This window comes from Mus musculus, chromosome 1, assembly GCF_000001635.26.
Source record: "Mus musculus strain C57BL/6J chromosome 1, GRCm38.p6 C57BL/6J".
Taxonomy (NCBI): Eukaryota; Metazoa; Chordata; class Mammalia; order Rodentia; family Muridae; genus Mus; species Mus musculus.
Genome location: NC_000067.6, coordinates 191,219,724 through 191,245,640, shown reverse-complemented (window position 1 = coordinate 191,245,640; position 25,917 = coordinate 191,219,724). Strand labels below are relative to the sequence as shown.

Genomic DNA, 25,917 nt, shown 5'->3' with positions numbered 1-25,917 from the left:
CTTTAGGCGGGATTCTCAAGCCTGGCCAGCCCCACTTTCTCCTGAGCCCGTCTTATTGAGCATCCTCTGATGAAGGGTCTTGATGGCCAGACTATAATACAGCTTCACTTATTAATACTTAATGAACATAACAGCGAATGAGTGCCAAGCTCTGTACTGTACCACTGTGCTATGTCATTCATTCGTGAACTCCCTGGCAGGGACTCTGGGGCCAATGATGAAGCAAGGGGACTGGGCTTAACAAAGCTTTCGTTTTCTTTGAAATGTGGATCATACCTGCAATCCCAGCAGTCAAGAGATAGAAGCAAGGGTGTTCTCTTGAGTTTGAGGTTGCCCTGGGCTTCACAGCAAACCTTATCTCAGAGAAAACAAAGAAGAAATTTTTAAAGATTCTACTTTATTATTCTTTGATTCAGCTATCTGAAGCCACTTCAAGTAAATAATAATTAGTACAAGAATTCAGGGAAGTTAGCCAGGTGTAGTGACATACGCCTTTAATATCAGCACTCAGGAGACAGAGGCAGGTGGATTTCTGAGTTCAAGACCAGCCTGGTCTATAAAGTGCTTTCAGGACAGCCAGGGCTACACAGAGAGACCCTGTCTCAGAAAGAGAGGGGGGAAGGGGGGGACAGGGTGGTCATGGCAAGAATGTAGCCAGTCCTCAGAAAAACAGGCATACTTCCCACCTTCCCTCTCATTTCCTTTCTCCCCGAGGGCAACAGAAACTCCTACAGGGCTCACTGTAACAACAGTTCTGGGTCTTCTACCTCTGAGTTACCGGCTGGGATGATCAGGGGACAGTTGATAACCATTAGACTACAGTGTGGTAGGGAAGGCATGTCCAAGTGAGAACTGCCCTCCCATTGTGATCCTGTCTGGTGCATCAAAGCCAGAACAATATCACCTTCCTGTCAGAAAGAGACATCCCATACACATGCAGCAGCAGATGAGGCCCGGGTACAGAAGAGGCTGCTGAGGCCATCCTGTAGTGACCCTCTTCAGACCACCTTCTGAGAACTAGGATTTCCTTGCGGTCTTGAGTCTGGGTATTAAACCACAGTTAAGAACGGGTTTTCTCCTCTTTGGGCCAGGGCCCAGAAGGGCTTCTCCATTCTAGGGAACAAGCAGGGACTCTGGGGGAAGTCCTGGTCACCAGAGGCCTCTGCAGGATACGGGAGGCAGTGAGGATGGGTCATGCATTAGGTTGCTCCAAAAGTTAGCAGAGACTTCCAAGAAACAGTGTACAGAGGACAATGCTCTGTAATATCCTGGGGGGAATCTCACATTTCTCAATAAGCACTCCTTAGACTAAAAAGAGCAGACACAAGTACCTCATGTCCACCCCTTGACTTAATCTTCTCTAGATGCCTGTGACATAGCTTAAGTACTGTTTTAGACCCATAATCCAGATAAAAAAAACTGAGGCACAGAGATAGGAGGCCATTTGCCTATGCTCACTCAAGCTCCTAATCGCTACCCTGCTCTGAAGAAAACAGAAAACCAAGTAAGAGCAGAGTAGGGGAAACAACCTGCAGATTCTTCTGGCCTTCTTGGCTAATGGGACTCCAGGCAAGGAGTATTAACCACGCATTGCGGGTGATGTTCTAAGATTACATCAGCAGCTTTCCAGGGCGTGCAGCTCCACAAACCTGAACTTTCCCTGACTCTAATGCTCTACTTCCCAAGAATGGTTTAGTCCAAGGATGAACAGGGCAGGCTTTAGCATAGGGGTAATGCAACTAAACAAGCAAGTATTCAGAAACAATGATGGTGACCAGGGGGCCAGGGCTATAGGCCTCCGGGTTTGAAAGCGCAGGACTTTGTGATAGATGCACAGAAGGACCTGTCTAATAGAGTTCTCATTGGTGAGTGGTGTATCTCTGACCACTTTAATATGCAAACATGATGTCAAGATAAGACCCTGTAAGAGCCCGAGATACAGAACCATTCACACTCCAGCTTAGTCTGGCACATACATGAGTGTTTGGACATGTGTGCATGCGGCACGTTCATCTACATGTTGTTTATTTGTTAGAGTTGGACGAATGAACCACTTTGTTGAGTGGCTTTTATGGACATTAATCTTATGACTTTTATTTTCTTTTATTTTTCTGACTCTCTTAGTTTGCCAACACAGAAATCTTGTCTTTTATAGCCATGGAAAGAAATCTTACTTGCTTACAAAGATGCAAGGCGTCAGCCTCTTTCCTGACACCATCATCAGGGACAGGACAGAACTCATCCTGCTCTGCCTCACAGGTGAATTTCCAAGACTCCCCATCTGTGTGCTCCTGAGGTTGGCTTCAAACAACTTTGGTGTGCATGGAAGAGAAGACACCTAGTGGAATGTGCTTGGAAGACCTCGGGAGGGCCCTACTTTAGCCACACCCAGGACATGGGGAACATACACACTGCAGCCCTGTCTTCACAACATTTTCCCACCCACCAGGACCCTAGCACCTCTCAAGTCCTGAACAGCCTCCTGAACCCCTTCTGCTTTCTACCACAGCTTTGCCTTGAAGCTCTGCCTGTGCAGAAGCAGCCCTGAGACCCAAGTCAACATTTCTATGGTCTTAAAGGCTTTTACCTTCAAACCTGGGACGCAATGACATGACCTAGGGCTCTGATATAATTTTTAAATATATTTTCATTTGCATGTATTTCCAGTTGTGTCTGGGAAGGAACTGAACATGAGCCATTGTTTTAAAATTTTAGACTTGGTAAAAGAAAGTCACATTAAAAAGACAAAAAACAAAACAAAACAAAACAAAACAAAACAAAAAACCAAAGACCCAAACAAAGGAGTTTCTATTTTAAGAGTAATCCTTGGGCTGGCTTTTTTGATTGGTCATGACAAAGCACCTCTTATCCTCCCCTCTTACTGTTTGAAAGACTTTTGAAATCTAGGTAAGATTTCTTTTCTTCAAGTCCGTTTTCAAAGTAAGCTCTGTACTTTTAAAGGTGATACAAATTTAGTAACCAGAAACTGGTCTTGGCTTGAAACCGCCCTCAGTTCTCATAAACACTCCACCGCTAGTTCCCTTCATGATGATGAAGTCTATTGATTGGCTCGGATCAGCTTGTGACCCAGCAGTGGTATTAGACACTGGCTATAAAGCACTGCCTCATGAATTTTTCATTGGCTAGAGTGTCTGGAGAGCTGGGCAGCAGCTCTCAGAGTGCTCACTCTCCCTCCTCCCCCTCCTCCTCCTCCCTGGGTCTCAGGGCTGATGATGCCACCCTGCAGGGCCACATTATTGGATCAGAACGATTACAGCCTCATTTTTTCTGAGCACAATCCAATTTCCTTTGCTTGTGTGATGGGCTGACGAGCAGTCACATGCTTTGTGCTGGGGACGGCATCACAGGATTACTAGCAGATACGGTAAGCTTAGGTCATTTCCCGTTAAGTGTGTTCTTCGTGAGACTAAGACAATGTGTCACTCTACTAGCCTCCTCCTGGTCCTCACGACTTTCCAGGAGCTGGAGCACTGTCAGAGGCTCCCAAACACCAATGCGCAGTTCCCGTAACAGCAGAGAAGGTATATTAGCTCCTCACCATCATGGAAGAGGAGGGAGTTGGTTCTCTCCTTCTACCATGTGGGACCCAGGGGGGCTGACACTGTCAGGGACACTGGGGACAAATGTCTTTCCCAGTGTACCATCTCACTATCCCTCAAGAAGCAATTTTTAAGGAGAAAACAAATGTTTAGGGTAAAGTGGTGGTGGCCAGAGGGATGGAGAACTGGGCTGTGTGTGACATGTCTTGCCTCTTATGGTCCTTTTCTGGTTCTGTTTCCTCCATGATACATGGAGAAGCTAGGAGAAACCCATCAACAGAGGGAGAAAGAGTTCTGGTCTCTACACTGTGGCTGACTATTGTGAAATATTTTGTTGTACACTCAAAGGAGAAAGAAAAAAGCCATAGAATCAGGAAGTTCCATATCATAAATAAGGCAAGAATTCTTCCTGGTTTCTGTCCCTACTAAAGGAATGGAGACCTCTTGGGAATTGTGGCTTGTGTGTACGGTGCTCCCTGTATCTTGTCCACAACCTGACACCTGAGCCTAACAATGAGGGTGGAAGAAATCACCTTTATATCCACAGTGCTTACCATATAGCTCAGCCATAATACAAACTGGTGGAGAACAGAAACAAGGAGATGAATGCAGATGCTGGAGTACCTACGACTGAGTTGGCTTTGTTTCTGGATGGAGGGCTTTTTCTTAGATCTTCCTCCTGAGTTTATAGGCTAAAACTTCCAAAGCAATGTAGAGAACTTAGAAGAGCTAGCTACCAAGTCAGAGCAGGCAGAGTGGTGTAGACTGTGACTCTGACCAGCCCTTCACTGGATTGCTTCTAATTTCTAGACAGAAGCTGCGAGTGCGTCCCTTACCCAGACATGAGGATAACAGGATCTTTTGCCACTCTTGGCCAAATGCTGCACCATCCCCACAATTTCCAAGCCCACAGGTTTTCCTGAAATTTTGTATCTATTAGCAAACTTCTTTTTTTTTAAGGTCTATTTATTTATTATACATAAGTAAATAGACCTGTCTTCAGACACTTCAGAAGAGGAAGTCAGATCTCATTACGAATGGTTGTGCGCCACCATGAGGTTGCTGGGATTTGAACTCAGGACCTTCGGAAGAGCAGTCAGTGCTCTTAGGCGCTGAGCCATCTTGTCAGCTCTTATTAGCAAAGTTCTAATCAGAGATGTACAATTCCTGCCTTAAACTGGAACCCTGGGCTGCCGTAGATGATAGCAGCTCCCCGAAATCCTCTACTGTCTACAGCTGTGACCTCCAGACTTAATAAACATCTTCTCTTTGCTATTTATCCTGAAGAAATAACACCCTAGTGTAGAACACTATGCTCATAGCTGTTCCCTTCTTATGCTTTTGAAATCTCATTCTTTGTCTCTGTCTCTCTGTCTTTCTCTGTCTCTGTCTCCTGCTTATAGATCAAATGAAAGCTCTCAGCTACTGCTCCAGTGTCATACTGTCTGCCTGCTGCCATGTTCCCCACCATGATGGTCATGAACTCACCCTCTGAAAGTGTGAATCCCCAATTAAATGTTTTCTTTTATAAGTTACCTTGATCATGGTGTCTCTTCACAGCAACAGAACAGTAAGACAAAGACAAAACTTGGAAAAGATCTTAGAGACTATTTGTTCTAAACACAATGTTAAACTTGAAGTAGTGATGCCCTGTGTGGTGGCCTGTGCCTTTAATTCAGCACTCAGGAGGCAGAGAGACAGGCGGAGAGACCTCTGTGAGGTCCAGGCCAGCCTGGTCTACAGAACAAATTTTAAGACAGCCAGAGCTATACAGAGAAACCCTATCTCAAAAAAAGGAAGGAAGGAAGGAAGGAAGGAAGGAAGGAAGGAAGGGAGGGAGGGAGGGAGGGAGGGAGGGAGGAAGGAAGGAAAAAAGAGGGAGGGAGGGGGGCAGGAGGGAGACAGGGAGGAAGGAGGAAGGCCTAGGGGATTGGAGAGATGGCTCACTGAGTAAGAGCACTTGATGTTCTTCCAGAGAATCAAGTCCAGTTCTAGAACCTATGTGGTGACTTGGAAGCACCTGTAATTCCAGCTCAGGGGAGCTGGCACCCTCTCTGGACTCCACATTACCTGGACTCATTAGCATGAACCTCCCCCCCCCACACACACACACATTATCAACAACAAAAAGCTTTAAAAAACCCAGATCTAGTGTCAAGTGGGACTAAGAAAGTCAAGGTTTGGTCGTTTCTTTAAATTACATGGAACAGAGCTTGAGTCACACGTGTCTTTGACCTCATGCCTAGTCTCATGACTGCAGTGACATCAGATTACAGGGAGCTGGGAAGGGTGTTTGCATCCTCCTGATCACAGGGGAAAGGTCCTTCACAGGAAGACTACGGATTGTGAAATCGTATTTCACTATTTTGGTTGGAAATGTTTTTCCTAGCCACTGGTGACATTCCTGGTATTTCACACCAAGGGTGGCTACCTCTGTGGGTCAATGACTAGCTTTCAGGATCCCCTCTATAACTTCATTCTTTCCTAAGGCCTCCATATCAAAGGCAGTTATTCCAAGGCACTCAGGAAAGCAGGCGCCATGCTTTGTGCTGTCTTTAAGTGTGCCCCACAGTTGAAGATTCCCATTTTCCCACCCTGGCTCATGCAGGCCAACTTCGAACTCAACTTAGTGATATCCTCCAGGGCTCCAGGTGGCAGCTGTTCCAGGTGCTGCTAGGTAAAGACCTTCACCTCACTCCACCCACTGTCCCGTTTCTCCTACCCAGATTGCAGTGTCTGGCATAGAACAAAAGTCACTGTTGCTGTGAACCAGCCGAGTACACCTCTCTTTGTGCTTTTGCTACATATATGATGTATCCCACACTGCCAATCCCTGCCTGCTCCAACTAATGTCCTAGGCCATCAGCATGTATGTGTGTTAACTTACTGACTGGGAACATGTCTGGAGTTCAGAGGATAACTTGCAGGAGTTAGTTCTCTCCTTCCACCTTTGGGTCTAGGGACTAATCTCCGATCTGTCAGCCTTAGCAGCAAGCATCTTTACCCACTGAGTCAGTCATCTTTCCAGTCTCCACTCGCATCTATTGACAGCTTATTGAGTATAGAATACACCATGGGAAGTTGCATACACACAGATCTGACCCTCGTTATGTGGTGTGAATACTTTACCTAGCCATTTACTTAATGTGCCTCTAAGGAAACATGTCCACACCCCTCTCTTTTCTGCTTGCTAAATTCCTACTGCCTTTCTTGGTCCTGCTTATCCTGACTTAACCTCCTACCTTATCTCTATCATATGCTAGCTCTAAACTTGCCCATGCTAACTGCCAGGTGTTCTCTTCCTGATGCTATTAGTTCAGCTGTCGACCACACTCCTCATTGGCTTTGTGGTGATCTCAAACAGTTTGCTTTCAACTTTAACTTGCTCTGTGAGTTCCTTTCATCTTCTATACCTCCTTCTGGATGTCTCAAATGCTTCAGTTAACACCTCCATGAGGCAGCTCCCAGACCTTCATCCTTTGTCCAACTTTTCTAGAGTTCTAATTGTATATTCTCCCTTTACCTGGATAATCCACATAGTCTCTGAAATACATCTAAATTAAGTGTGTGACTTGCAACTGTAATCTCAGCACTTGGGAGACGGAGGCAGGAGTCTAAGGAAAGCCTGGGCCATATGATGACATAATAAGACTCTCAAAGACAAATGGATGAAAACAGGGAGCAAGTGGATAGAGAAAGGGAAAGAAAGTGTGAATAAGGGCTGGCAAGATGGCTCAGCAGGTAAAGACTTGCAGCCAAACCTGATGCCGAGTTTGATCTCTGGGTCCCACAAGGTAAAAGTAGAGAACCATCTCCGTTAAGTTGTCCTCTGACTATGGCACATGCACACAATAAAGAATAAAGAAATGTAACTTATACAAAGAGAAAGAAACAGATACACTTGGCCCCCAAACATGTCCTAACTTTCCTATTAGCATTTACATATTTTAATGTGTTTGTGTATGTGGTGTGTATGTATGGTGCATGTTTGGTATATGTATGAAGTGTGTATGTATGGTGTGTGTTTGGTGTATGTATGAAGTGTGTATGTATGGTACATGTTTGGTGTATTACGAAGCGTGTGTGATGCATGTTTGCTGTATGGATGAAGTGTGGATGGTATGTGTTTGGTGCATGTATGAATGGAGGCCAGAGACTGTCTTCCTCACGATTTATATTTGAGAAAGGTGCTCTCACTGAACCTAGAGCTCACTGATTTCTGCTAGACCAGCTTCCCAGCAGCCCCAGGATCCTCATCTGTAACCCATAGTATTGGGAGTTCAGGTGATGCTGCTGTTTCAGCCTTTATTTGGGGATTGGGAATTCAAATGCAAGTCCGTGTCTTTCTTTATGTGGCAAGTCCTTCACTGACTGAACCACCATCCCAGCCCTCTTATTAATATTTATAAAAGAAAGCATGCCATTAACATTGAAATACAAATGTCTAAATGGAACCATTTCTTACTCTGCTGTCTCCCAGAATCCTATATCTAAAAGCCAACAAATGACAGACTCGATGCACATTCACTAAATGCCTTCTGTGCCCTACCTCAGGAATGTGGTGTGGAAAACATGAAGATGTAGAAAGGGAGAGAGAAAGAGGAGGAGGAGAGGGGGAGAGAGGGAGGGAGGGGAGAGGAAGAGGAGAAAGAAGTGTCTTAGTTTCTTTTCTATCCCTCTGACAAAGTACCAGGCAAAAGCAACCCAGGGAAGGGAGGGAGGGAGGGAAGAAGGGAAAGTGAGTGTGGTGCTTCGAATGGCACTGTCCCCGTGGGCTCAGATATTTGAACACTTGGTCCCCAGTTGGTGGTGCTGTTTGGGGAGGTCTAGGAGATGTGGCTTTGTTTCAGGGAGCAAGTCACTGAAGGCAGGTTTTGAGGTTTCACATCTATGCATCACCCTGTTTGCTCTGTCTGCATTGTGTCTGATGTCTGAGATGTAAGCTCTCAGCTGTTCCTACGGCCATGCCTGCTGCCTGCTGCCTGCTGCCATGATTCCCCACCATGACGGACTCTTATCCCTCTGAAACAATAAGCCCAAATGAACTTTCTTCTGTACGATGCTTTGGCTGTGTTTTATCACAACAGAAAAGTAGCTAAAGCAAAGTGCACACTTTGGTTCCCCACAGTGGGGAAGGCACAGCAGCAGGAAGGAGCCCGAGGCAACTGGTCCTATTTCCTTCATGTTCAGGAAACAAATGAGAGGCAGAACTCAGCCTCCCTTCTCCCTTTTATTGATTTCATGGGATGGTGCTGCCCAAGTCTAGGGGTTCCTCCCTCCTCAGTTAAATCTGTTTAGGGGTACCTCACAGACTTTCTCAGCTGTCTCCCAGGTTCTGTCAAGTTGACACTATTAGCCATTAAGAGTCCACATCTTGCCAACCTGACACCCAATTTTGAAACCATAAACTTCTATTCCCATTTGGCCACCTCACAATGAAAAATATATTCAGTCCAACTTCAAAAGGCACCTAGTCTACTAGTCCCAACACTGTTCAGAGTCCAACGCCCCTTCTGAGAATCAAGATAGTCTTTTCCCTGTGAACTTGCAGCATGAAAATGAACAGAGCAAGCACTCCAGTTACAAAGGGAGGAGTGAGAGCAAGGGGGAGTGGGGGCACAGCAAGAAAAGAGTGGGCCAGACCCCAGCAGGAAAACACCAAACCCTGCAGCTCTGTTCAGATACCTGGAGTCCGTGACACAATCGCAGGTTCCAAAGGGCAGGCAGTCTCACCCATCCACCTCTGCCACCTGCAGCATATATGGCTTCTCCCTAGGTCAGCTCTACTCTGCTACAGACTTCCTCAGCATCTGTCTCATGGCTCTGAAGGCTCCAATATCCTGGGGTCTCTACTGTAATTTAGGCTTTGCTGTGACCTCTCAGGGCTCCTTCTACAGGCTTTGGCACTGCCATACCTTGCCCGTCCTCAGCAGTTCTCTGGAGCCAAGATTCTGTGAACCTCAAATTCTGCACCTTTTATGTTTATAAAATCAGTACAATGTAGACAGCACTACCAACTCTGCTGTCAGCTTTGGGATGGAGCCTGGCCCCTGTACCATGGCTGTGCCAGCTCCTGTATGTCTGACCTTGGAGAAACATTTCTGCAGCTGGCTGCTTTCCAGCAGGGAAGCCCTCCATGCTGCTCTCAGGTTAGGCTGTCTCCTTTCACATGAAATTGCGATGTCAGAAGCGAGCCTTGGATGGGTTGGATTCTTCCCTTGGGGCACCTTCCTGATGTGCAGTGTCTTCACCGGGAGGGCTTTTTCTTTAATGGTGCTGATCACTAACAATTACAGCTGCTTTTGAACTTGCCTTGCCTGTAACCTTAAACTCTCTCTTCTTTGTTCGAGCCCTGTGCATGTGTGCATGAGTGTGTGTTCATGAGTGTGTGCCTGTGTGAGTGTTCATGACTTTGTGTTTGTGTGTGCACTCTTTCATGTGCTTGTGTGTTTGTGTGTGCATGTGTATGTTCCTAAGTTTATGTGTGTGTGTGTGTGTACTTTTCTGTGCAGCTAGAGGTCAACCTCAAATGTTTTCCTTTATTACTCTCCTCCTTATTTTTTGAGGCAAGGTCTCTCCCTGACCCCAGACTCCCCTCTACTCTGTTTCAGCTAGACTAGCTGGCCAGTGAACCCCCAGGCTCTCCCTGTCCTACCACTCCCCCAGCACTGGGGCTACGACCCTGGCTTTTATGTGGTTACTAGGGATCAAAACTCAGGGCTTCTTGTACAAGGACTTTACCCACTGAGCTGTTTGTCCAGTCCCTTACCCACACTCTTTGCTTTATCAAACAACATGCACTTCGTCTTTATTTTTACTTCAACTGTTGTTTGCTCTCTGTCATTGTAGTCCTGGATCAGAGCAGAGAACAGTAACCATGATGACACAGGCTGAATGCTATCCATTCTTGAGATTTCCCACCAAACAACTTAAGCCATTACCTTTAAATTTAGTCCTATAATTACATGCATGATCATTTCTACCACTGCTCCACATACAGTGGTAGGGCCCCAGACAGAAGAAAAACAGGAAACAGACACAGGACGGTCACGTCTTCGTGTGTACCTACAACTCCACCACAGCTCTCAGAAAACCTTGTTCCCCTTTCCCTCCACATTCCAATTATCCTGTCTAGTAGTTTAAAATACCTAGTCAGAACGTAAGTCACCATGTATGGGAGATGAAGAATGTAAAATTGTATAAAACTCTGCTCTGTTATGTTTGGGGCTCTGACTTTGAGGCTGTGCCTCAGAGGAGCTTCAGTGTCCCGGTTCCCAGGGAGCCTACAGCATAACAGCTCCAAGGACTTATCACAGGTAGTCGCTGTGTATACACTAAGTGAACATTGTCAGGAATAGTTTTCTAGAAGTTTCCCACGCATTCATATTTTTTTCTAAAAGAAAAATGATAAAGTCTTTGAAAGGACTCTGACCAGCTCACGTGTGGAGGGCATGGCTTGGGCAGGCCTTTCCCTTCTTCCATCCCCTGTACCTTGCTAAAAACCATTATATTACACTCCTAAAGCTAGCTACCAAGGTCTATCCCCTTATTTGGCCATTTCTTCCTCCTGAAGCTGACTGCCAAGGTCCAGCTACCAAAGTACTTTAGTCCAGCAATCAAAAGCCCCCTTAAGCTCACCTACCGAACATACTCAATTAAAACTGAACACCTCATCATAACACTGGGCTTCCCCCTTTGTCATAAACTGCCATTTTCCTATGTGACATGTTTGTCTCTTTATCCAGTCAGTCCTTTGTCCCACTCTAGGACAAATATCCTTCCCCCTCTCTTCTCCCTCATCCCCTCTCTCCTGACTTTCATTCCCTGTCCTCTGTCTCTCTGGGGCAAATACATTTCCTTTGTGCTTAGAACCTGGTCTCGGGGTCCTGAGCTGATACCATTCTGCCTTTACAAGCAGGAACGCTATTGCTTATTTTTCCTTTGTTTTCTCCATAGTTTTAGGATAGAACTATAAATGAAGGAATACAGATGTTAGCAGAGGTCAGGTATGGTACACACATCTTCAATCCCTGTACTCAGAAGGCAAAGGCAGGGGGATCTCTGTGAGTTCAAGTCTAGCCTAGTCTATTTAGTGAGATTCAGGCCAGCCAAGGAGGGGGCAGGTTATATGAATGGAGAAAGTACTTTCCCGATGGGTGATCATTAATCTGTAAAGATAATTTCTTCTGTGCTTTAACGTAGTTATGTGGCACTCTTGCTGGCCCGGGACTCATTATATAGCCCAGGCTGATATGTTCAGAGATTACAGCCATACAATATCACACCTATTTTGTTTTATCATGTTACTTTTCTTATCTTATTACACTGATTCAAAGCTCCCAGTTAATATTTTAAACAAGGGGAGAACGAGTCTTTTATTTTCAGTGAATTGTTTTCCTAATAGTAATTACTCAAGTGAAGTGGGTATTTGGCAGCTGTTCAGTGATAAGATCAATTACAGAGTGCCAAACCAGATTACTTAAATCTTAAATCATGACTCATTTAGCCCGTGTTTAGTGTTATCAAGAGAACTAGTGAGCATATATCAGCCTTTGTGCCATCTAGGCACAAATTCTCTGGGAAAATGTAGGAAATAGTTTTTGGACTTACAGCTGCTACATGCCAGATACTCGCTACCCCACATCAGAGCTGCAAGAACAGGAAAAAGCTGCTGTTTTCATTGTAGATAACAAAATGTAAAGTCAATGAACTGATGAGTTAGAAGGTAGTCAGCCACGCTCTAAAGATGATAAATGAGGTGATGCGTTAGAGAGTAGCTGTTGGGGATGGATGACTTCAGTCATAATGATTATAAAAAGATGTCCCAAGGAGTATCTACCCAGAGACCTAAGAGACAAAAAGAAGCCAACCATACAGAGATGGCAAGGACACTCAGGCTAAGCAGACACCGAGGTGAGCATGACCTTGGTGCTTTGCAAGAACAGAGAATGCCAAGGAGCAGTACCTGGAAAGGGAAAAGGGCAAATATGAGTAATGAGGTTAGAGCCGTAACAAGTGGAGAAACTGGCAAGTGTGCTCATGAGTAACATTTAGAGATGAAGATAATCACATATTTGATATGTTGAAATATATAAGATTCACAATCAACATGATAAATAAAGGAAATACTGTGGGGGAAAAGGGTCAGGCAGAGATGGGTATAGTATAACAGCTTCCTCTGAGATTTAAACACTCCACCCAGTAGGGAAGCTCCTTAAACAGGAAGGTAAACAACTCAAAATAGCTCCAGGAAGTCCCTGAAACTGACCAGATTTACTAGGCCCCTCCCTGCCAGAGTAAGCAATAAAGACTGAGAGTCACTCTCAGACAGCCAAACTGCAATGAAGACTGAGATCAGACCAGCTGCCTGAGAGAAGCAGACTCCAGCTGAACTGCCTGTAGGCTGTGCAACGTGCTCCAGATTTTCTGCTTTTGTGAGCTGCCACCCATGCTAGCGTGGCCCTTAGTGATGCAACTGTCCTTGAGTCATTTTTTTTCCTTCTGTAACTAACCCCTCTCCCATATCCCTATATGTAACACCAATAAAACTCATTGGTTCACCAAATTGGACTTAGGTGGTAATCATACTTTGATCTGTCACAGGTTACCAATATATTTGGGATGTGTCTCCCCAGGAAATATCTTGTCATACAACATTTGGGGGGTGGGGTGGGATGAGGAATGGTTAACCAAAACTAAAGACTTATCAAAAGGCGAAAGGAAACCAATACGTTGTAGTATTTAAATTTAACTTTAAAAGAATTTGAATAGAACTAACTGTAGATGTCCCAGAAACCACAGGCTGTGAAATCTGTGTGAGAGGTGAAATACCTTCTTCTGCCTCTGAGTTGTTAGTGAGGCCCCTGAGACTCCTCAAACAATACAGGCAATTTTCACTGTCCTTGCTCGCCAGAAGATGTGAGACTCTATTGGCTAAAGATCTCAGGCTCCTTGGTTGCAGGACAGAAAAATAAAACTGGAACTGACCTAAAACCTTTCTCCATGCTTTCATGGTGTCAGAAGCTTGAAAGAAAAGTCAACAGCCTTACTCAGAAGTGAAACCTGGAGCTTTATCACTAACCTGACAGGTAAGGTGTGCACACAAATGTAATAGTGGTATGACTGTTCAGGGGCAACCAACTCTTTTCTAATTGGATTAAAAACCTACTCCACAGGAGGGAACTTATTCATGGCACTGTAAACCTGGTCAAAAGTGGCTAGATAGTACAGAGGCCCTGCCCTGGTGGGGAACATAATACTGTGTACTACTGTGTTTTTTGAGCTAGATATATTGGATTGGGTCCATCAAACCATCTTCTGGATACTTATGTTTGTGTCCATAGATTTGTGTTGTTCTAGCTGTGCTCAGAGAAACATTCCCACCACACACCCCTACCCCCACCCCCTCAGTGTGCAGCAGTTATTACAGAGATTTATAACCAATTAAAGCTCTGAGATTAAGTAATTGCTTAGCCCTAAAGGACAGATCAATATCACCATCTCCAGTGCTCAGAGACCATCACATAAAAGAGGTTCTGAAAGAATGTAAGAGCCAGAGCAACGGAAGAATAGGATGGAAACTGTCTTCCAGCCACTAACTGGAAGCAGCTACAGTTACTCACATCAGCATTGGGCCCACCAACATCGAGAATCATGGATAGGAGAGGGGCTTATGAGGCCCCACCCTTGTCTGAACCTGAGTAACTACTGGCAGTTAATGGTTGAGGGAAAGGGAGACATTTTCCTCCAATGCAGACACTGCTCTAAGTTCCTAATGTCTTAGTAAATACTTCCTACACCTGCTAGTTGGAAAGAGAGGGGGAGGGAGACTAGAGAAAGCAATGGGGGAGTATTACCGAATACATTGTATACAGGTGTTATGCTGTCAAAATAAAATTGTAGAGGAAAACAAGTGCTTACAAAATGAACTCAACATCTTAAATAGATATAAAGCCTAACAAAAGCAAATGCACTCCTTTTTCATCCCATCCCACCCCATGGAAAATCCTCACTTACTAGACCCTGTGGAAATGTTAACTTGTTTTTGAGGGGCTGTTGTGAAGTCAGGCTGTTTCTGGCAGTTCAGTTAGTTCAGATGGACATTACCATCCCAATCAATTGGTGATGGGCTTTCCAGAGCTAAGGAATCACATCATCACCCCACTGCAGTCTTTGTGGTGAGCTAAACAAAGCCACATGACTGAGCTCCTGACTTTGTACTCTTGTTTGGAGGGAAGGACCAGCAAACGAGGCACTTTCAGTCCCACTCAATTTATCCAAAAATAACGTATGTAGCAAGTGAGTTTGGGTGACTCAGGATGGTCACTCTCTATGCGTCTTGATTTAGACTCTGGGCTATTTTTGGTTTTCAGAACTAGTTGGTTGTTGTGGTCTCAGCTAGGCTCAGCAACTTGGTCAAAGCACTGCTTTGTCATAGCACAGAAGCTTGTGACAAAAATCCCTGGTGTTTTTCTGTGTGAAAGGGCATTGAACTCCACTGTGGTCAGACTTCGCTACACAGGCCTGGCTGGTCTGTTACACTGGAGTTTTTAACTCTCACAATGATTGTGGTTTTGGACAAATCACCAGGGAAGTCGTTGGTGTTGAGTTGGCTCTCGTGGCAGGCTCCTTCCCACAGAGATTACCAGCACTGCTCTGCTCAGTCAAGGAAAGCACTTGGCACAGACAGTGGTACTAGAGCCAACAGTCTGCTGTACTCTACATACATCCACCCTCCATGAGACTCTTCAGGAGTCCAGGGCTATACCAAAGAATCATAGGATTCAGTTAGTCCATTTTTACTGATCTCTGACAATATGAAAAAAAATTAAATTAGTACGCACAAGTTGGACTGTTTAGTAGCATCTCTGTCGCTTCCTGCGGATGACTTTACAATGATACTTTTGTACTTCCTATCAGGGTTTTAATGTATGTTCTTTCTGTTCTTTCTTTTTGTAAGAATTAGTTGAGAAGAGGAAGGGCAAGAGGGGGGAGACAAGATAGGGTAATGAGGGTAGATATTAGCAAAATGTACTATATACATGTATCAAATTTTCATCAAAAAGAATGTGTGTGTGTGTGTGTGTATGTGTGTGGTATATGCACATGTGTGTGCCAGTATGGCTGCCTGTATGTAGTAGCCACAGGAGGACATCGGGTGTCCTGCCTTACCACTCTCTACCTAATTTCCTTGAAACAGCCTCTTACTGAACCTGGAGCTGGGCTGGGGTCAGGAAGCCCTAGCAATCCTGCCTACCCCAGTGGTGCTGATATTACAGACATGGCATGGTCACGCCCAACTTTCTACACCAGGTCCTCATGCTTGCATAGCAAGTTCTATTAAGTCATTGGCTCATCTCTCCAGCCCAGCACTGTACCCTTTGTCTTTACTTGGGCAAAGTTAGAGGGTGGCATTTCAAAGCCAATCTCTATAACTGAGTCCAGAACCTTAGCTCTGGAACCACCTCCCCCTCCCCAAACTTGGATGTTTATATCTTGGATTGGCCTTCCTGGTCCCTACTTCATGATAATGACACAGGTAAATGCCCACTCAAGTCTCATCAATAGATCTCTTTCTGGGTAGCATCACATCCCTACTAAGCCCAATGAGTAGTGTGGAGAGAAGGCAGGAATAAGCATTAACGGCTACTACTGCTAATCACCACCAGAAAACTTCAGCAAGGAAAACACACAAGCCGGGTGTGGTGTCACTGCCTGTAATCCCCACACATGCCAGGTGGAGGCTTGAGGATGGAGAATTTGAGGCTAGTCTAGACTACAGAATGAGACCCTAACTCAAAACCAATACTGAGGTGGAGGATATCTTCCAACAACAACTAAAATACAGATCTTTAGAATACAGTTTTTTTTTTAAAATATGAACTTGTGAATAATTTGTCTTATAATAGAAATGTTTTAAATACTAAATGTTTCACAAGCATAATGATGTTTACATTAAAAAAATATTGATACCAAAGGGGAAATGTAAATTTGTTTATTTACTATTTTTTTTTCCTTTTCTTTTTTCGGTTTTAGACAGGCTTTATGTGTTTAGTCCTGGCTGTCCTGAACTGACTATGTAGGCCAGGCTGGCCTTAACCCACAGATCCTCCTGATTTTGTCACCCAAGTGCTGGCATTACAGGCATAGCTACCACAGCCCAGCTGCTGCTCCTCTTTTGTTTTTTAAAGACAATTTCATGAATTCCAGGCTGGCTTCCACTTTGCTATGGAGCTAAAGGTTACCTTGCAAGTGCTGAGGTCATGGGTGTGCACTGCCATGCCTAGCTTATGTGGTCCTGGTGCTGGGTATAGGACCCTGGACTTCACACTTGCTAAACAAGCACGCTATCAACTAAGCTCCATCTCCAGCTCTTAATTTCTATAATTAAGTCAGTGATTAGTAGTATCATGATACAGATCATAACAACTCAATCTGTTATTTAAGGTATCAATGAAAGGCTAAAATTAATGGGGGTGGGGGTTACCCGTGCCTTAGAAAGACGTGTAAATAACTATGACTACCACACTGTCTTTTTCTCCTCGTGCCCCCCACCCCTTTTAATGTAGCCTGAGCTGGTGTTCAACTTGCTATGTAGTTGAAGATGACATTGAATTTCTAATCCTCCGGCTTCCACTTCCCAAGTAGTGGGATCACAGCTGTGTGTCACTAAGCCATTTTCATACTGCTTCATGAAATGTCTTTTACAATAACCTTTTACAGAGGCAAAATTACGTGTGTGTGTGTGTCCAGCAAGCCCCTGAGGTCTTGTCTCAACACTGTAGCTACAGGTATATACCAGCACACCCTGCAATTACATGCATTTTGGGGATCTGAACTCAGGTCCTCATGCCTACACAGCAAGCATTTTTATCTAACAAGCTATCCCCTAACCCCACAGAATTACTTTCAATTTACATTTCACAAAATTGGGGTTTTGAAAGCTAATTCCTCATAGTAATAAATGCCAAGCTGGGTGGGAGGCCTCTGGAATATGGCAGCTCAGTTGTACCATACCATGGAGCAGTGTGACATCCTCTCATTCTAACTTCACTGGCTAGTAAATGCGTATCTTTCCCTTCTCCTAGCTAGTGAGGGCAATGTTTTCCTATTTGCTCTTCTGGTTCACTATATAAAGAATTTGTAATATCTCCATCTTCTGTAATTTTACTGTCATTCCCTGGTTTGGGTTTTCTGTGGTTATCACTCTTTCTGTTCTGCTTCACTCCTCTATTGGCTTTGACCTATGTTCCACTTTTGGTATGTTTTCTTGTTTTGGTTCCTTATATAATCCATGCTTAGCATTAAAAAAGTATTACTCTGTGTGAGTGCACATGAAGGTTGGAGGGCAACCTGGAAGAGTTGGTTCTCTCCCACCACAGAAGGATCTGAGATTGAGCTGGTCGGTCATCATGTTTGCATGGCAAGCACCTTTAACTCACTGAGCCACTACCCCAGTCTCTTCCCATCCTCGTTAAAACACACATACACACACACATACACACAAACACACACATACCTACATACATACACACACACACACACACACACACACACACACACACACACAGAGCCCTCATGTAGCCCAGTCTATTCTCAAAATGGCTATGTAGCTGAGGATGACCCTGACCCCTGATCCTTCTGCCTCCACCTCCACATTACAAGTATGAGACATTTTTTCTGGCTAGGAATTTTCTGTTCCCATCTTTGTCACTAAAGACTATCTAGTTGTCCCATATTTCCAAGTATAAATAGCTGAAAAGCATTTCACTCTAGATTAGATTTCAAAACGAATTTTCTGCGCAGGCTTATAATTCTAACACTCTGGAGGTTGGGGCAAGAGGATCACTAGTTAAGAGGCCAGCCTGGGCTACCTAGGAAGACCTGACTAAAAATGGAGAAGTTATGCTCCAATATAAATGCTATAATGCACTTGAACATTTTATTGAAAAGGATTATAATGTGCCTACAACTGTTTTATAAAGGTGAGTGACAGAAGATGATTAAGATATGCTCTGGCTGAGTTGTTCCTCACTGATTATATTTTAGAGACTGCCTAATGTATGATTTGAGAACACAGAGTGAAACTTCTAAATAGAATCATTAGATTTTTTTTAAAGAAGAGAAACAGAAAAAAAAAATCCTATTAGATTTAAATAGGCCCTTACTTGACTAATGTGCTTTTCATTTTGTTGTTAGAGACGCTCCTACCTCTGCCTACCAAGTGCTGTGCATCTGAACTCTGTCATGAGGAACGTACATTCTCCATGGCTCAATGACCTGGCCATCAGAGCATAGCACATGGAAATAAGTACAGCACTGAGCAGCTGGGCACAGACCTGGTTTTGGTAGTAACTAGGCACATGATTACCAACAAGCTATCTGTCTCCTGAGTCTGTTTCCTTACTTGTACAGTGAATGGAAGGATTGGTGTCCTCTAAACTCCCTTGAATACCTTACAGTTTTGATGGAAACCACATTTAGCTCCTAAATGTAAAAGAGTTTCTCAACAATAAAACTGAGATAAATAATAAAATAATAAAAAGGCAGCTCAAGGTACAATTTAGTGTAGAATACAATGAAGCCCTTGGTTTAATTCTCAATAGCATGCATAAAAAATAGGATCAAGTTGGGGGGAGGGGAGTGGGGAGGAGGGTATGGGGGACTTTTGGGATAGCATTGGAAATGTAAATGAAGAAAATACCTAATTAAAAAAAAGAAAAAAAATAGGATCAAGAGCAGTGGTTCTCAACCTGGGAGTTAAGACCCCTTTGGGGGTTGAACTACCCTTCCAGGGGTTGCATATTAGATATCTTGCAAATCATATATTTACATCATGAATCATACCAGTAGCAAAATTAGTTATGAACGACCAACAAAAATAATTTTATGGTGGGGGTTACAACACCACAATCTGTATTAAAGGGTCACGACATTAGAAAGGTTGAAACACTGGTCAAGAGCCAGCTATTGCTATATAAAATGCCAATACTGGATTTTAATCTTCAAGTCTTTTCTAATATTTTTATTTTATGTACATTGTGTTTTGCCTGCATGTATGAGGGAGTTGGTCCCCTGGAACAGGGGTTACAGACAGCTGTGAGTTGCCATGTGGTCCTCTGGAAGAGCAGCCAGTGCTCTTAACTGCTAAGTCATCTTTCCAGCCCAACCTTCAGGTCCTTTAAACTGGTTAGAGGTGGATAATTACAGGGACTAAAGTTCTAAAATGTTTGCACATCCATGTTTGCATATGAACTCAGAAGGGTTGTATTTATTTTTGGAATGCAAACGAAAGAACACACCAGATTCTCTCATTCTTGTCACATTCTCCACGATTAACCTTTCTTTTAAAAAGTGGGGATAGGGGGTTGGAAAGAAGAAACTGAAGCACTCAACCATTAGAAACCACTTTTATCATTAAACACTTCAAGTTTCCCAATACCATAAAGGCCAGAGGCTATCATTTTACAGCTTATACAGAGACAACCCATGTGAAACCTGAGGCTCCCTCACTAACAGAATGCAGGTCACTGTGACATGGCAAACAACTCTGTGTGTCAAAAGAACAGCTCACTTTCTGATGACAGGGCTGCGGTGCCAATTTTACAAGGTGCCTGGCATTCATTTCTTCAACACTAAACTTTTATCTGGTTCCTGATCCCACACATTATGGCAAATCTCGAACACCAACCCTCTCTGGTCATCCTCATGTGAGATGGGAGAGAGGGTGGGGGTCAGTGCACCCCCTGTCTTCAAAGTTGAGCTGATGCAAGCAGATGTCTTCCTTTCCAATCTAACCACACATCCTTGACCCGGTTACTCTGGATGACAGACATGTCCTCCTCCACTCCTCACAGACATGCAGGAAACCATCTTGAGTTCAGCAGGGAAGATACAGAGATCGGAAGCCCCTTAGTAAGACCCCGGGCCAGGGTCTCCTCAGCTGGTCGCAGGGTCAGCCACCACGTTTACTCTCGCTCTTCACAAGTTTTCATTACAACCCAACACTACCTAAACTTGAACTCTGATAAGTTTCACCCACCAGGGGACTTTCTAGAACTTGCTTCGGTTGAAAGAGGTGTGGCCCACAGACCCAGATGCCACACCTCTCTGACTGACATCGCTCTGGACCTGCAGTGCAAGGGCTGTCCACACAGTCGGGCTCAGCTGCCCCGGGCTCTGCCGACTGACCCCACGGGTGCACCTACGTGACCCGGAGAGGACACCCCACACAACGCCTCACCTCAGATGAACCTGGCGACCCACTCCTGAGGGGTCCCGTGTCCGAGCTGTGGAGACCTTGTGCAGTCACTTCACGTGACCTGAAGACCCCGCTCACCAAGAGGACCAGGGCTTGCCGCCTCACCTCATGCAACCCCATCCTCGTCGCGAGGGGACCCTTACCCAAACCCATCACGACCCGCCTCACCTCACGTGACTCCGGCCCCCCAGTCCTGAGGGGAACCCCCACCTGAGCATGCCGCCTCACGGAGTCACGTGAGGACCCCACCCGAGCCCGTTGCGACCCCGCCGCCTCACCTCGCACGACCCTGACACCTCAGAGCTAAAATTAGACAGGCGGAGCGGCGCGCTCACGTGCGCGCGGCCCGGAAGGGCGGAGGCCCGACTGCGTGAGTCATCAGCCCCGCCCCTTCACGGAGAACGCTGTGACGTAAGCGCGCTGCCGAGAAGCCGGGATAGAAAGTTCGAGTTTCGCTGTCTTAAAGGGGCCGTAGCTCGCACTGCACCCGTTCGGTCACCTCAAACAAAAAGTATGCTGTCCAGGTCACAGAGCTGACCATCGTCAAGCTCTTAATCATTGCCATAGGGCTGGCTCCAGAATTTTCATTTTTTTCGTGCTAAAGTTTGGCTGACCTAGGGCCCAGCCCTGTGGAGCCTACCCATGAGTTTTCTGGAACTGGAGAGGCTGTGCTTAAGAGACCTGGGCTGGCCCATTAGGGCCAGAGCTGCCCGAGGCAGGCCTTGCTTCTCAGTCCTGAGCCATCCACTGTGGTCACGGTCATGCCAAGAACAGTTTCGGAGAGGTCGCACTGTGGGAAGGGAGCCCAGTGGGACAATGGCAGGTGGTCACAGTCCGTCTTCTGGCTACTCACGCCAGACACACGGGAAGTCCTCAGCGTGGACATTTAGAAGCTAACCATTCCTGTCCTTAGTCTCCATACCTGTGTGACCTGCCCTGTCTCCTGTCCATCATGCTTCTGTGATTTCGGTTTTGCTCCGATACGTGGAGTCTGTGGTCAAACATCTTTGTGCCCACCAGGAGATGGAGAAAGCCCAGGCAGCCCCAGGTGCCCAGGAAAAGACTGCAGGGCAGCCACTTCTTGGTGCAGGCACCTGCAGTGAGCTTTCTTACTTTCATTCAGGGGAGATCACCTGCCTGAGATCTTGTGGCCTGTGAGGAATAGAGGGTCTTAAGCAGTTCGCGTGCACAAGCACATGCACGCGCACACATACAAATTGATAAATCCGGAGGAATTCTAAGTCAGCACATCACAAAGACACCAATACACCCAAGTTTATTGCTGCACTATTCACAATAGCTAAATAAAGAACTAACCCAGATGGCAATCAACAGATACATGGTTAAAGAACATGCGTTCTATATGTATACATGTATGGGATTTTAAAAATTATTTATTTACATGTATGTGGGTGAGTATGGGAGCAAGTGCTACAGTGTATCTGTGGAGATCAGAGAGCAGGTTGGTTCGTTCCTTCCACCAGGTAGGTTGTAGGGAATGAACTCCGGGTCTGAGGATTATTGAAGTCTTTATCTGCTGAGCCATCTTCTGGCCCCAGCAATTGAATTTTGCTAGCAAAGAATGAAAATTGCTGTAGGAAAAATGGATGGAACTGGAAATCATTGTGTTAAGTGACCTAAGCCACACTTGGGGAAAGTATAGCATGCTTTCTGTCATATGCAGAATCTAGATTTAAATCTGTATATGCATGTATATGTGTGACATGAAAGCAGAGAGGACACTATGGAGGCTGGAGACATGGCTCCGCAGTTACAAGAAAGACCTGCTCCTGCAGAGGACTAGAGTCAATTTCCAGCACATTAGCTCCTTACAGATACTAGGGATCCAACACCCTCTGGCCTCTGGAGACACTGCACTCCTGCACATACCTACCTATACGGACATAGACACATATAACCTAAACTTCTAAATCAAAAAGGGGAGGAGCTCGGGATGAAGTGCAGTCAAAGCAGCCGGAGAGGAAAGAAGGCAGAACTGGGTGCAGAAGGAAGGACTGTTTGAGGGGAAGGAGGAGCAGTAAGTGGTATGAGGCTTAGAGGGCAGTCAAGAGGAGAATAAGAAAGTATTAGGGCCTGTGTATAAACACATCACAATGGAACCCATTTCTTTGTATGTTAACAAAAGAAAATAATTAAAAAGGGGGGGGATCAGAAAAACAACTTAAAAAAAAAAAGACCCAGGTAGGGCAATGGGTACGAATGAGCCTGCAAACTGTCAGAGGTCAGATATGTGACATAAAACGTCGTGGCGTGAACATAGGAAGAACTCGAGAAAGGGTTCTGGGGACTGCCATCTCTCCCATCTTCTCTCTTCCACCCAACTTCCAGACAGGTGACCCAGAGGGTGATTTTCCCCACAGAATGGCACTATGAGGTCCACTGCTGTTTTTAAATCTGCAGTAACTGAGATCTGGTGTCATCATAGCAGCGTTTGATTTTCTGAGCTTCCAGCTCTCACTCCCCACCCCAGAAGCTCCACTCCATTAAATGTCAGGACGAGTCATAAACGCAAACACCACCACTAATGTGGAAGGATTGTGCTCTCCGGCAAACAGCCCCAGCAGGCAAAGAGCAGGAGTCCTTGGACCATTCCCAACCACATGGGTGACTCACTTGGTGACACAAAGCACCAGGCACACTGCAGACCTGAGCAGTAGGCACACTCTCCCACAGGAGTGGAGAGTATGGCCCAGGACCCAAGAGTCAACAGCACTCCCTGGATCCAGCATGGTGAAACTCAGAAGTCACTGGCTGAGCTGGACTCCATGGTAATTCTCGAGCCGTGTGCTTGTGAGCCATGAGCCCTGTCCTAGAGTACTCCTGTTTCACACAACGCTCCTAAGATAGCTGGGTAGGATCAGGTCGTCCTTCTCACAGGTCAGAAGTGCACCGTGCTTATTCCTACCTCCCTGTATAACTTGGACATCTGCACCCCTAGTAATTTATTAGAAACTTTCTTTATTTATATTGCAGCCTATCCAGTCTATTCAGGCATTAAGTAGCTTCACCATTTATGTAAGAGTTTATGTCTTAAAATGAAGGGTGAGGGGTTTGCTATAATAATAATAATAACAGAAACTCTATAACTGTTACACATAAAATAATAATTGTAATTGAATGATAATGATTTAGTACATTTATTTGCGGTTATCATGTTTGTAGGGATCAGAGGACAACTTGTAAAGGTCAGGTTTGTCCTTCTACCACACCAATGATAGGAACTGATCTCAGATCTGCAGGCTTAGAGGCAAGCCCCTTCACCCGCTGAGCTACCTCACTGGCCCAGAGAGGAGCTCAGAGACTTCTTACAGTTAATATCTTCCTTCTCTGCCCACATCTATCCTCACCTTCAAACAGGCATTGGTGGAGGCAGGAGCTGTGAGGAGAGAACTCTGCACAAATGTGTGTAAACAGCTTCTGAATTCTCAAAGCTCTGAGCTCCTTGGTCTCTCTGGTCACATGTGGTAGAGGCTTGTGGTAGCTAGGTCTGTTTTTATTGTCAACTTGACCCAACCTAGAAGCACCTGGAGTGAGGGAACCTCAAGTAAAGAGTTGCCTCAATCGGATTGCCTTATGGCCTTATCTGTGGGGAATTGTCTTGTTCCATCATTGGTGTGAGAGGGCCTGGGCCACGGTGGGCAGCACCGTGCCTAGTCAGCTGTGCCTGGGCTGTATAAGAAAATTAGCATAAAGTAAGTCAGCAGACCAGTAAGCAATCTTCCTCTTGGGTTCTGCTTCAAGCTCATGCCTGGGCATCCCTCAGAGAGGGAGTATATACAACCTGTAGACATAACTAAACCCATTCCTTCCCAAGTTGCTTTTGGTCGTGGTATAGAGGACAGGTCTCTTTCACAAGTCACCATGAAGCAAGTGGCACGCACAGCATGTGTTTGTTTCTCACGGTTCTGGAGTCTGGAGAGTCCATGTCCAAGGTGCAGGAGCTGCAAGTGCTGGTGGGGACCAGCTCCCTCGTTCATGGCTGCCTTCTTGTTGACTCGTCATATGACCTTTTCTTGGCGTGTGTCCATGGAAGTTAGGCTGTCTGTGTCTTCTTTTCATGAGAACACTAATCCCATCAGCAGGGACTTGCTCTGCCGCCCTAACCTACTTATCACACCCCAAAGAAAGGGTTTGCTCCAACTTGATATGGTGGCTCTCATTTGTGCTTCCAGTTCTGAGGAGGCCGAGGCAGGAGGATTATTGTAGTGGGTTCTGGCCCAGTCTAGAGTACATAATGAGTTTTAAGTTACCAGGACCTATGCAGGGAAACTCTGTGTAATATATACACACCCATGCCTCCAACACTGCCATGCTGGGGAGAGAACTTAAGGCTGAAATTTTCTTTATTGGGGTGTCAAGATCTAAGACAGCCTTCACTATATAGCTCTGAGTAGTCTGTAACTCACTATTCTCCTGCCTCAGCCTCCCACATGCTGGGATGGAAAGCATGTTCTAGCATACCTAGTGCAACGGTCATTGATCCATGGCCGTGCTCGGTGAATACCAAGTGATGGCAGAGGGAAGAGAGCTCATGTAGTAACTGCATCCAGATCACAGACTTGTTTGTTTAGAAGAGCTGCCCCAGGGTGAGCCGGATGAGCTGGAGAACACAAGGACCCAGAGGAAGAAGGGAACAACAATGCAAGTTTGTGTATGAGTGGGAGTTTGTGGTATGTGTGAGAGTGAGTGTGTGAGTGTGTGTGAGTGTGTGAGAGGGTATGAGCATGTGTGAGTGTGTGTGAGAGTGTAGTGTGGTTGTGTGAGTGTGTGTGTGTGAGGGTATGAGTATGTGTGAGTGCGTGTGTGAGAGGGTATGAGCATGTGTGAGTGTGTATGAGGGTGGTGTGTGTGTGAGTGTGGTGTGTGTGTGAGGGTGTGTGTGGTGTGTGTGTGTGAGTGAGCCAACCTTACATCAGCTTAGTACTCCCTCCTGGTAGGCTAGCTGCTTCCCCAGCTGCTGAAATGGAGCAGAGAGATGCCAGGAAGAACACACCTTGCCAAGGGCTGTGGGGCAGGCAGGAATGAGGAGTTGGAACAGTGTCCAGAAGAGGAATGTGAGGCCCTGTGACCATCTCT

At 45.5% G+C, this 25,917-nt stretch overlaps 1 long non-coding RNA gene across 1 annotated transcript; it reads right to left on the bottom strand.

Annotated features, from left to right (window-relative positions):
* Positions 1–19,953: 19,953 nt before the first annotated feature.
* Positions 19,954–21,187, bottom strand: D730003I15Rik (RIKEN cDNA D730003I15 gene). Its single transcript, NR_151547.1, has 2 exons — positions 21,099–21,187; positions 19,954–20,432 (listed from the first exon to the last, which is right to left on the bottom strand). It is a non-coding gene; the product is annotated as an RIKEN cDNA D730003I15 gene (long non-coding RNA).
* Positions 21,188–25,917: the final 4,730 nt, after the last annotated feature.